We start from the raw sequence: 12,816 nt of genomic DNA, 5'->3' as shown, positions 1-12,816 counted from the left end.
TTAAAAAAAGAATTCTCTTATGGAACTGAATGGCAGCATCTAGTATATTCTCAACTACTGTGTAGATGGGCAGTGATTTTTGAAAAGATTTGACATGTTTTAATCGTATCTTTAGACACAATCATTATACTTGCTCTGTGCTAAAATATTGTTGCTTCATTTCAGAATTATTCAAGGGGGAGGAATGATTTTAATGCTTCATTCTCCTAGAAAATTTGACCATATTTACTCTCACCCTCAAGATCCTGAGGTAACCATTACATATGCTACTAAAAAAAAAAATGTGGTCTATTTTATACTGCCAATATAGAGAGGTGGGGGAACTCAATTATGCAAACACTGGGAATATGGAAAAAGCACTTCCACGAGAGGAAACTGATAACTACAAAGTCCTGTCAATACACTGTGGGCAGAAATGTTTAGAACCCTGTGAACAACAAAAGCTTAGATATATATCCTTTAGATGATTTTAACATTGAAATATGGAATCTTACTACCTTTCTTACTAATAGAGACAGCATTCACATTGCAGCTTCCCACCAAACTGATCTGGCACTTGTGATGTAGAGGAAAAGTAAAATTGTGACATTAATTCAAAATATTCAAGAATAATTCTCGCACTTTTTTGACAGAATTCTGACTTTATCTGAGAGAAGTAAGGTTGTGTTTCTCAGTATTTCTGCATCTACATTCATGAGTCAGTTTTGTATTTCCAGAGTTCACAAGTTATGCAAAAATGTTATGTTTGAGTTCATTGTTACCAGGAAGATATATGTGGTGCATGAATGTGTCTAAAGAAATTATCATCTAAAAGTATATAAATCCTCAGTGTGATGAATTATAAGAAAGTGATCAATGTATAGTGATGTTATAAGATAATATATGTCAGTATATTGTACTATGATCATAATGAGTCCTGATTTTAACAGTTTTAAAAAGAAGTAAATGACCCCAGCAATTAATTAGCTTATGGATAATAACAAAGAGACAGACCTAGGATTAAAGCAAGTTTCCTATTGTAAGCCATATATTCTGCTCCATTCCTTTAGAATAGTTGAGTGGAGAACTCCCAGACCATGTGAGAAGGGTTAATTCTGTGTCAGCCCTCACAGAAGGTTGTCAAGGTTGTTCGGGTCAGGGCTTAAGCTTTAAGCAAGAGCAGAATTTAATTAGAAAGGAAAAGCCATCGAATACAAGCTGCAATGGTAAACAAAACGAAGAGATTTACTTGTGAAAAAAAGAGATGAAAAGGGATACAGTCCTTTGTTGAGACTCTGAATAATTATCGTTCATTTGAGCCAATTTCTTTTTACAATTCAGAAGGACAGATGGTAGCAGATTGGGATGTTTCCTACAACCTGAAGTTACAGCAAACTTCCCATTTGTAAAACTAAGATTTAACACTTTGCGGCTTTAGTTTTAAACATCTATGGTGTATGAAGGTCTATGAATCAGAGAGACCCTACAGTAAAACACAAAATGGAAAAGCTATTCAGGTGTTTTTATTTTGCTGTAAACATGTAAGAGGATAATGACTGAGCCCACCCTTTATATAAATCAATTCCTTTTCAGTTATGGAAGAGTCACTCTGTACCCAGTTCTTTTTCTTTGCTGTTAAATCCTTGATCTTTGCTTTTCCCCAAGTCCTGGGGCTACATGCTTATTAACCAATTATGTAGAATGATTTACTTTAGTACTTAATCATCAGAAGTAGGTATCTGATGAAATAGTGAACGGAATAGAAACAAATAATATATTCAACTTGTTATCAAAAACTGAGGGAAACAATATCTGACTATTAGAAACTCGAGTCACATGGGTTCCTAACACCAGTGTTCTTTGGGAATCCTCGTTGAATCACTGAACTCACTGAAGTATATTTTACTGTATATACTTATGTAATTAGAGTTTGTATTTCTTACCGCAATTATATATCTTATATATGAAATTGATAGAATTCATATATGAACAAGCTATAGCTAGTTATATCTCCAATATTCTAATGACACTGTAACAATACTATACTCTTTAGCCAAAAAATATAGTATGATACAAAATTGTAAAGAAAAATGAATGTGTAGCAAAAGATCATATAGAATAGTAGATGGACTTCCCACAGGGCAGGGAACCCTGATTGCTCTTCGGGCTGACGAGGGAGGGGGACTTGATCGGGGGAGGGGGAGGGAAATGGGAGGCTGTGGCGGGGAGGAGGCAGAAATCTTTAATAAATAAATAAAAAGAGAAAGAGTAAAAAAAAGAATGGTAGATGTTTACTAAATAGAAGTTCAAAGTAATAATAAAGATTTTACTGATATAATTTTCTTTGTTATTTTATAATTATTTTATTTTTAAAAGAAAAAAACACCATCTTTTTTATATTACATGTCAATCCCAGTTCCCACTCTCCCCTCCTACTTCCACTGACTCCACATATTCCCACACACTTCTAAGGGAGGGTAAGGCACATTGACTTGGGGAAGGTCCAAGCCCTCCCTACTGTATCTAGCCTGAGCAAGGTATCCATCCAAAGAGAAGACATTATCAAAAATCCAGTAGAAGCAGTGGGCATAAATCCTAGTTCCACTGCCAGTGGCCCTGCAGACTGCCCTATCCATACAGTTGTCATCTACACTTAGTGGGACTAGTTTGGACCTATGCTGTTTTGTTCCCTGTCCCGGATGGAGTTCCTAAGCTCCCATTAGCTCAGGTAAACTGTCCCCATCCTGATCTTGACCTCTTTGCACATATTATTACTCCTCCTACTCTTCCACTGGACATTGGGAACTTAGTTGAGTGCTCTGCTTCAGGTCTCTGTCTCTGTTTCCATCAGTAGCTTCCATGGTTTCCATAGAGAGGTCAGGTGTAATTCTGATTGGTCTACCTTTATATGTTTTCCTTTGAAGCTCTTAATTTTGTCTCTTTACTTTTGTATGTTTTGTGTTTTGATTATTATATGGCGAGGGGACTTTTCTTTATCCAGTCTATTTGGTGTTCTGTAAACTTCTTATACCTTCATAGGAATATCCTTCGTCAGGCTGGGAAAGTTTTCTTCTATAATTTTGTTGAATATATTTTCTGGGTCTTTGAGCTGGAGTTCTCCTTCTTCTACCCCTGTTACTCTTAGGTTTGATATTTTCATTGTGTCTTAGATTTCCTGTATGTTTTGTGTTAAGAATTTGTTGGATTTGATGTTTTCTTTGATAAATGAACTATTTTCTCTATAGTAACGTTTTCTTGGGTTTCTTTGAGAGATTTATTGATTTCTTCAGTTTTTTATTGTATTTTCCTCCATTTCTTTAAGTGAATTTTATTTCCTTTTTTTAAGGTCTCATCATCATTTAAAATAATTTTCTGCTGCTTCTTCTGGTTTAGGATGACCAAGTCTTCCTGTTGTATGACCACTGGGCTCTGATTTTATCATTTTGCATTTTAGGTTGTTGGATGAATTCTTGCATTGCTGCCTACCTATCTCTTCCTTCAGTTGGTGCCAGCAGTATCTTCGCCTCTTGCCCCAATCCTTGCAGTGGCTGTCTGTATCTTTGGGAACTATTCTTGGTCTTTTCTGTACTGTCACTGTCTGCATCTCAGGGAGCCACGGTGATCTCTTTTGGCCTTCTCTCTTGGCCTATTTTCTTGATCTGCTCTCTTTGCTTGTTCTTTTTGTGCACTCTGTGCAGTCACTGCTTGTGCTTCAGAGTTTGTCTCTTGGTCCTCTCTCCTGGTCTTCTCTCTTGTTTTTTTTTTTTTGGTGCAGTAATAGACTGTGTTTCATAGTTCCACTGAGGTTGCAGGGAACAGAAAGGAAGGCTTGGGGGCAGAGTGGGTCTTGTAGCTTTCAAGGTCTGTTGGATGGTATGGGGATGTTGGAGCCTGACCAATTTAATTTTAAATGCACCATTTTAACTTAATCATATATATATATATATATATTACTAAAATGCCTTGTGTTTTAGGAAACTGATCCTACCTATACATTCCAGAACATAGATGGTCAGAGATTTGGGGTCTGGTGTCACAGTGACTACTCATGTGCAATTGGTGGGTATACATATTTTATATCCTATCATGGGAAGAATAAAGTCAAATTGCTTCCCAGGAGAATGTGATATGATTTGTAATAACATTTACAAGTAAGCTATTGATGAGTTTGTGAAAGTATGGCAGTTCTGGATCTTTCTTAAAATTGGGTGGTCAGGACAGAAGTTATTCTCTTCTGAGATCATATACAGAGGATCCAAGTTGACCTTAAAAGAGAAAATATCCTTAATACACTTATTTGTCTTAGCCTGTATCCTATTGCTGTGATAAAGACCATGAACAAAATCTATTTTGGAAGTAAAGGTTTTATTAAGCCTTATAATACATCAGGAAGGAAAGTCAGAGAAGGAACTAAGCAGTGTAGGAACCTAGAGATGGGAACTAAAACAGAGACAGTGGATGAATGTACTTCCTCCCCTGTTCAACCTTCTTCCTTATACTACACAACTACCAGCTCAACAGTAGCATGTTCTCAGTTGGCTGGTCCTGTTAACATCAATCAATAATTAAGAGAATGTCCTGAGATCTGACTGTAGTCAATATGGTGCAAAATTTATCAATTGAGATTTTTCTTTCAAGATAAGTCTTGCTCTTGTCAAGAACAGCTGTACCCCATTCCAGGTCTCCTGGTTGAACAACAAACATAAGTAAACTTGGACTACCCCAGTTAATACCCCCAAATAACCCAGAGGGAGCCACAAGGAGAAGAATAATTCCTCATAGTCTTGATTCATAAAATAAGTAATTATTGTTTAAAATCTCTGAATTTGCTGATGACTTTTGGTTTTGATGTGTATACATATTGGTAGGAAAAATAAATTCTGATACTCTTATGGTCTAGAAATAAATTTGAAGTATTAGTTCCTAGAACTGAGTTGAGTAAACACATCTCATATAACTAAGTTTTCTTTATTTTTATATTAAGTATGGTAATTTTAGAGTTCAGAAAACAATGAAAATTGAAAATGATATTCAGAACTCACTACCATGGAAAATTACCTAATTAGGATTTTTTCAATTTATATATCTGATACATATACATATTAAATGTACATATTCTAGAATTCTCTTATGATTTATATGTAACATTTTATGAGTCATGAAAATATAATCACAGAGGGGCTAGAGGACATCAGAAAAATATAGCCTACAAAATCAACTAAGCAATACTTGTGTGGCCACACAGAGACTGATGCAGTAAACATGGAATGTTTAGGTCCTCTGAATATTTATTATGGATGCTAGTTTGATGGATTTGTGGGACTCCTAACAGTGGGAACAGGTATATCTCTGACTCTTTAGCCTGTGCTTGGGACTCTTTCTCCTATTGAGTTTCTTTATTCAGCCTTGATATAAGGGTTCTTGCCTTGTCTTAGTGTATCTTTTTCATGTCCTTTTTGGCTGTTGTCTCTTGGAAGTCTTCACTTTTCTGAAGAGCAAGCAAGAGAGAGAATGTATCTGTGGGAGAGAGGAGGTAGGGAGATCTAGGAGGAGTGGAGGGAAAAGAAACTGTGGTAGGGATGTGTTGTTTGAGAGAAGAATCTATTTTCAGTACAAACAATTCAAAATGAAAATATACTCACTATAAAAAGTACTACAAGTAAAATTTTCCAATAAAAACCATAGATCCTAAGATAAGTTAGTTTTAAATAATGAGAAAAGATCTACTCTATTTGATGTGCAGCCAAAATTATAGAAGAAGCAGTTAACTACATAAGAATTATCAGTGAGCAAAGAATTTGAAAGTATAAATCAGATGTTTTACTTTGCAAGGATGTGAGCACTGTAAACAGACTGCTTGTTCATTTCACAGCTTTTTAGACTTGAATAATTACACAGAAACAATATTAATTACAACAATATTTGGCCAATATTTTAGGCTTATTCCTAGCTAGCTCTTACATCTTAGATTAACCCATTTCTTTTCATCTGTGTATCATCACAAGGCTGTGGCCTACTGGTAAGTTTCCAGCATCCTTCTCCTTTTGTAGTTATAGGGTATCTCATTGACTCTGCCTACTCTTGCTATATATCTCTATCAAATTTCTCACCTGTCTTTACCCTCCAAAGCCATTGTTCAAACACAGCTTTATTAATCTACCAATAAGAGCAACAAGTATATAAAAGGGCATCCTTACATTAATGCGCCATTTTATTTTCTATCACTATTGGCTTCAGGTGTGTGCGTTTGTATTAGAACATTTCCACTTGGAAGAATGTTGCCTGGTTGTTGCCCTCATTAGTGAAGCAACACAAAATATCCTCACCCAATCCATACTGTCTTTAGAGAACAGACTACCAAATGTAAGATTTCCTACAGAGGAATGAAAAGTAGTAGGTACTACAGTGTCAGCAAGCAGCATGTAAGCTCTGGAGAGCACTTGGATGAAGTGCGACACGGGTAGCATGAGGACTAAGAGAAAACTAGAAACTTCTGCAGGACTGGAAAAGGGTTAAGTGGGACTATTAAAGGATACTCTGCTTCATTCACACAAAAAAAAACGATATCAAAGTAAGGATTTTTAATTTGTCAATATTCACAAAAAGCACCATCAGTGCCATTAAGAACGAATGCATATGTAAGTTTACTTTAGGTAGCATCAAGACTACTAGATAAACAGAAATGTCAAATGCTCAGACCTCAGAAGCCTGCCCAGGCTTTGATGGTAACGAGAGCCTCTAACTTCAGCACAGACACTAGCTAGAGCAGGGCTGAGGACCCAGACATGGCTCTTACCTTCAGCTCTGACAAAGATGTCACCATGATATTAGGTAGCAAGCACAGATTGTGCAAATCTGCAAGCATCATGGCCCTGAGAAAACAATCTGGAATTAGGTGGCAGTTGTGAACCTGGCCATCCTCATGGCTCTGGGTGGCAACAGAAGCCATTTACGTCATCCATACACTAGCCACTATAGGGCCATCAACCCGTACATCAGATATTAATTAGAACTCAGATTAATATCAAGAAATGCCTTCCCTGGTGACAAAATAAAGCAGAAATATATATGACAAAAAATTGAGACTCATCCTTTCATATTCAATTCTGGATGTAACTTACATTAAGTTCTACTCATGGCCTGTTGTCAAGAATTTTCCAGCTAGTCATTCTTAAAAGAACAGCCAACATTCAATTCAGAGAAGAATATTTGAAATAGTTGGTGAGTGTTACTGCTTCTCCTACCTCAAAACTAGGCTAAATTGAATCTGTCCCCATTTTCTTCCTTCTGGAATTATTAATGGCCTAGCTTGAGATTTTTAGTTATATACAGAACTCTTTAAGGATCTTTGGAAGATGAAAACAACTTATTTTATGGACACAAGAAGCAAGACAAGGGTTTCACATATATTATCTTATTATATACCTGAACATCCCTATAAGAAAATGCAAGTAGAATTTCATACTCTTATAGATAAGGAAACTCAGGGTCATGGGTTGCAAAATCACTTGTTGTATTTATATAATAAGAAAAATAGCTTTAACAGACATATGAGACTCAAGAGATATTACTTACTACAGTGAAGTAAGAAATCTTGGTTACATGCTGTTCAAAAGATAAGATCTCAGGTCAAAAATTTAAACAACCCTTCTTTAATTACTTTCTAAAAGAGAAAATAATACACCAGCAAAGGGGTTTTCATGATTATTAAATATAGGCAGTATTGAAGATAAAATGTAATAAAAATGAAGGTTAAATAAATATAAAATGTTTCCATTTCTAGCATATAGTGGAAAATTATTGTATCATTTATTAATACATTATTCATGTGTAACTTTTTATTATGTGTCCTCAATAATGTAAATGTGTACTGTTTTTTTTAGATCAAATATATTTTATCTCAAATGTTTATCTAAGTGAATAATGAGGTTATTTAATACAATGAATCTCAACATTTCCCAGAGGGGATATCAACAGCACAAACTACCTAACCCTCAGCAAGAACTGGGCAATTTGTGACCATATTAGCATGGCATAGATTATTTTTACAGTTCTCTTTTCAAAATTTCCTATCTGAAGCAATTTCTTTTGCATGTATAAAATTATAATTATTGTCTTTTACAAGATGGCCTGAGAGAAAAGGGGCACTTTTAAAGAGTTGGACTATAAAATTGCCATTATCCTGGACTTGACCTTGGAATCATTATTCTTCCAATTAGATAAGTTTCACACATGACTACAGTGACAATGATGTGTAAATATTTTTCTTTTATCTGAAGGATCTAAAAATGTTCTTTTGAATAAACTCCACAATGAAGAAAATTGTAACTCTTAGCAGTGCAAAATTTATAGCTTAGTTTTTGCAAATCCATAACATATTAATTATATTGTATATATACTTATGCATGTTACAGATGCATATTGATTATACATATTAATTGCCTTTAAAAACAATCTTTTTACTCTCCAATTAAGTTTTTTTATTCTAAGAAAGTATTTTTTAATGTCTACCTTATGTAAGCTTCTTCTATTTATGAAAATGTCATTATATCCTTAACAGAGGCCAAAATTTGTGTTCATACGTAATTGAAAGCATAAGCATTTTTGCAGAGAGTAAAAAATTGGACTATTTCATTTTGTGTTATTTATTACTCTGGTATCTTTTTTAAATAATATCGAACAGGACTATTTCACTGTGCTTCATAATCTAGTAAATGCCCTTGATCACCTGCACAATGAGAGATTGTCTTGGAGGATAGTATTTAATCATGACCACATGCAGAATTTGGCCTTTAAAAATAAAAACAACACAAGCTGGATCTTGCATCATCTTGTTCATGTTTTACTAGCTGTACATTATTCAGCTCTATACCTACGGCAGTTATTTATGTTGTGAATTATTTTCATACTGTTAAATACAGATTCATATGTAACATAACTAATCATTTTATTTATCCTCAACCAATCATTTTTCTTAGAAACAAAAAAATAAATAAATTACATTTCTGTTAAGTGTTTATTGACACCTGCTGGGAATCTAAACAAGGTGAGTAAAAAAGTCATGGCTCACTGTATCAAATACACAATAGAAATTGCTTTAATCTAGAATTCCCATACACTTCAATGAGGAACAAGTAAAGAATTTCAAATCATCCTCCTATAATCACTTTCCTCAGATTTTGTTTTCATTTTTACTCCCAACTCTAAGCCTATCTTTAATAAATATTCAAGGAATTCCTTTTGTGTCCATGAGTACCACTCTGGAGGAACGGAGTCTTATCTCCACTGTAGTACGTGCAATAATATTCAACTCATCGTCCTACCCCTATATCTGTTGTCCTCCCTCTATTTTCTACTATATAAATAATGTCTTTTACTCAGGCCTTAGAATGACTTTACAGGTATGGAAAGAGTCTATATGGGCGTTGATAGCTATAAAGCCTTCCATCCTCCTGTCTACCTCCCTCTGTTGCTCCATGTTGCACAGAACTCTTTTTTTTTCTCTGATTTAGATAAAATGATTGCCATCTATTCAAGACCTTTTGACTACTCTCAGAAGATTATTTTTTCTAAATAGAGATGTTTTATTTATTTTTTAACTTGTTTTTATTTAGCTATATATTTTTCATCCCTTTCTTCCTCTACCCTCCACCATCATCCCCATGCTTCCAATTTACTCAGGAGATCTTGTGTTTTTCTACTTCCTATGTAGATTAGATTCATGTATGTCTCTATTAGGGCTTCTTTATAGTCTAGGTTCTCTGGGATTGTGGACTGTAGGCTGGTTTTCTTTATGTCTAAAAGCCACGTATGAGTGAGTACATATGATATTTGCCTACTGGGTCTGAGTTATCTCACTCAATATGATGGTTTTTAGATCCAGCCATTTGCCCACAAATTTTAAGATGTCATTATTTTTTTCTGCTGTGTAGTATTTCATTGTATAAATGTACCATATTTTCCTTATTCATTCTTTAGTTGAGGGGTATTTAGATTGCTTCAAGGTTCTTGGTATGACAAATAATGCTGCTATGAACATAGTTAAGCTCATGTGGTTGTGGCATCATTCAACATCCTTTGGGTGTATTTCCCAAAAGTGATATCGCTGGGTCTTGAGGTAGGTTGTCTCCTAATTTTCTGAGGAATCACTATACAAATATCCAAAGTGACTGTACCAGTTTGCACTCTTACCAGCAAAGAGCAGTGTTCTTTTTGCTACACATTCGCTCCAGCATAAGCTGTCATCAGTGTTTTTGATCTTGGCATACAGGTGGTATAGGCATAAAAATAAACATGAGGACCAATGGAACTGAATCGAAGACATAGATATCAATCCACATACATATGATTTTTGACAAACTAGCAAAAAAAATATAAAATGGAAAATAGACATCATATTAAAAATGATGCTGGCATAACTGGATATCAACACATAGAAGAGTGAAAATAGATCTATATCTATAACCATACATCAAACTCAAGTCAAAATGGATCAGAGACCTCAACATAAAACCAACCACACTGAACCTCATAGAAGAGAAGCTGGGAAGTACACTGGAATACATTGGCACAGGTGACCACTTCCTAAATATAACCCCAGTAGCACAGGCACTGAGAGAAACAATTAACAAATGGGACCTCCTGAAACTGAGAAGCTTCTGTAAAGCAAAGGACAAGGTCAACAAGACAAAATGGCAGCCTACAGAATGGGAAAAGATCTTCACCAACCCCACATCAGACAGAGGGCTGATCTCCAAAATATACAAAGAACTCAAGAAATTGGTCATCAAAAGAACAAATAATCCAATAAAAAAATGAGGTACCAACCTAAGCAGAGAACTCTCAACAGATGAATCTAAAATGACTGAAAGAATCTGAAGGAAATGATCAACATCCTTAACCATCAGAGAAATACAAATCAGCACAACCCTTGAGATTCTTATACACATGAACACATATGCAGAAAGTTGTAGATATTAGGCAGGAAGAGGTAGGGATAGAGAATTTGTTTCTTTCCCATTATCTTCACTCTTCTGATGCTTTGTTTTTTTCTTGCCAACAGAATCATCTTTTATCTTAAAGTAATTCAACTTAGTTTTCTTTTAGGTTTGTTCCTCCGCTTACTCACTATAGAAAACAATCTTTTTATAGGCAAGTATTCTCCATTGTTACTCTTACCAATACATTTCAAAATCTAGAATAAAACTGAGATACCATGACTAATTGATGGCATGTATGAATGAAAGAACTATTGAATGAATGAATGAATGAATGAATGAATGAATGAATGAATACACAAAAATGTGTTTCTGCTAATCAAGCCCCTTTTCCAGCCATTCTCTAACCCATATCTCTATCCGTTGTGAATTTATACACATCTGCATCTGGATTAGTCTGGTCTTCAACTTCTGCTTCTTCAGTTTTCACATTTGTAAATATCAGGTCTGCTGTGGAACACCCAAATGGATTTATTTCTAACTAGGGTTTAGATCGTTTACTGTTTTTTACTTCGTTTGTTTGCTTGCTTGGTTCGTAGGTCTAGTTTTTTATTATCCTCAATGAATTACATAATCTTCCAGCATTCAAACTTTCATTCAGTTTTATTGACAGTAGCATTGTATGACTGAGGTCAGTTTGGATGACCTCTTAAATGTGCATTTTTATTTATGTTTCCTAAAACACCAATATGTAAATAATAGCACAATGAGCAATTAAGAAATACTGGATATTTCTGTTGAGAGTCAGTGATGCATTTACAAATAAGTAAGAGTTGTATTGGGCAGCTTCAAACTTACTTTAAATATATTTATTATTAAAATATTGTGAACACACTTATATTTTTATAATGTACCTAGTTTAAAAGCCAAAATTTCATGATACAATCAAAAAATCTGTGAGCAATTGTTTGATACATTTCTTATATGGATTTAGATGCAATATGAATTAGCAAAGCTAGTTTATAATAAAATAAAAATTCATAGAAAGTTTGCTTATTGAATTTCTAGCAGATAATCTATATTTTAAATATTTCACAGCTAAGGCTAAACTTTTCTTCGCCTGTGAGATCTTCTATGTTTAATAGCCTCACAGTCTTCCTCAGTACCTGCCTGTCAGACTTAATCCTAGAACAGAAGCAATCTCATAAAAATTAAAGACCTAGATCTCTCTGCTCTCCAACTGTGTGTTGCATCCCTCGGGCAACTATAATATTTTGTGTTTATTTTCATAAGCGGTAGGATACTGGAAAACATACTTAAGAAAATTAGTAAAGTGTAAAAATGTTATACAATTCATTTAACTATTATAGTTGAATAGTGTCCAATGAAAAGTTACAGTTGCATAAAATCTTTATTATCTACTTGAATCTAATTAATAAAATTGGTGTACTACCAAATATTAATTGGTGTACTAATTAAAACCTAAAATTCTATTTGACTTCCTCTAAAATTAGCCAGACAATACTTTTCATTGTACTGAAAGAGTTTAATTTTTCTGGCAGTACTTCTATCAAATTAACATTTTAGTCAAATCTATAGAAAACTTGGCTGAAAGCTCTACCTTCCCTGAGCATATGAGATGTTTATTTTGCAAAGTTATGTTTCTTCATGGGTATCTTTGAGTGTGTGTGGGTTGGGAGAATGTGGACTTAAAGAAGTCTGAATTCTCACTGTCCTTTATAAGTTAGAATGGGTTTTTGATCCTACTGCGCATACTGGCTTTGGGGGAGCCTAGGCAGTTTGGATGCTCAACTTGCTGAACCTGGATGGAGGTGGGCGGTCCTTGGACTTCCCACAGGTCGGGGAACCCTGATTGCTCTTTGAGCTGATGAGGGAGAGG

Source organism: Microtus ochrogaster, linkage group LG7_11, assembly GCF_000317375.1.
Source record: "Microtus ochrogaster isolate Prairie Vole_2 linkage group LG7_11, MicOch1.0, whole genome shotgun sequence".
NCBI classification, from domain to species: Eukaryota; Metazoa; Chordata; class Mammalia; order Rodentia; family Cricetidae; genus Microtus; species Microtus ochrogaster.
Note: the sequence above shows the minus strand (reverse complement) of the source record.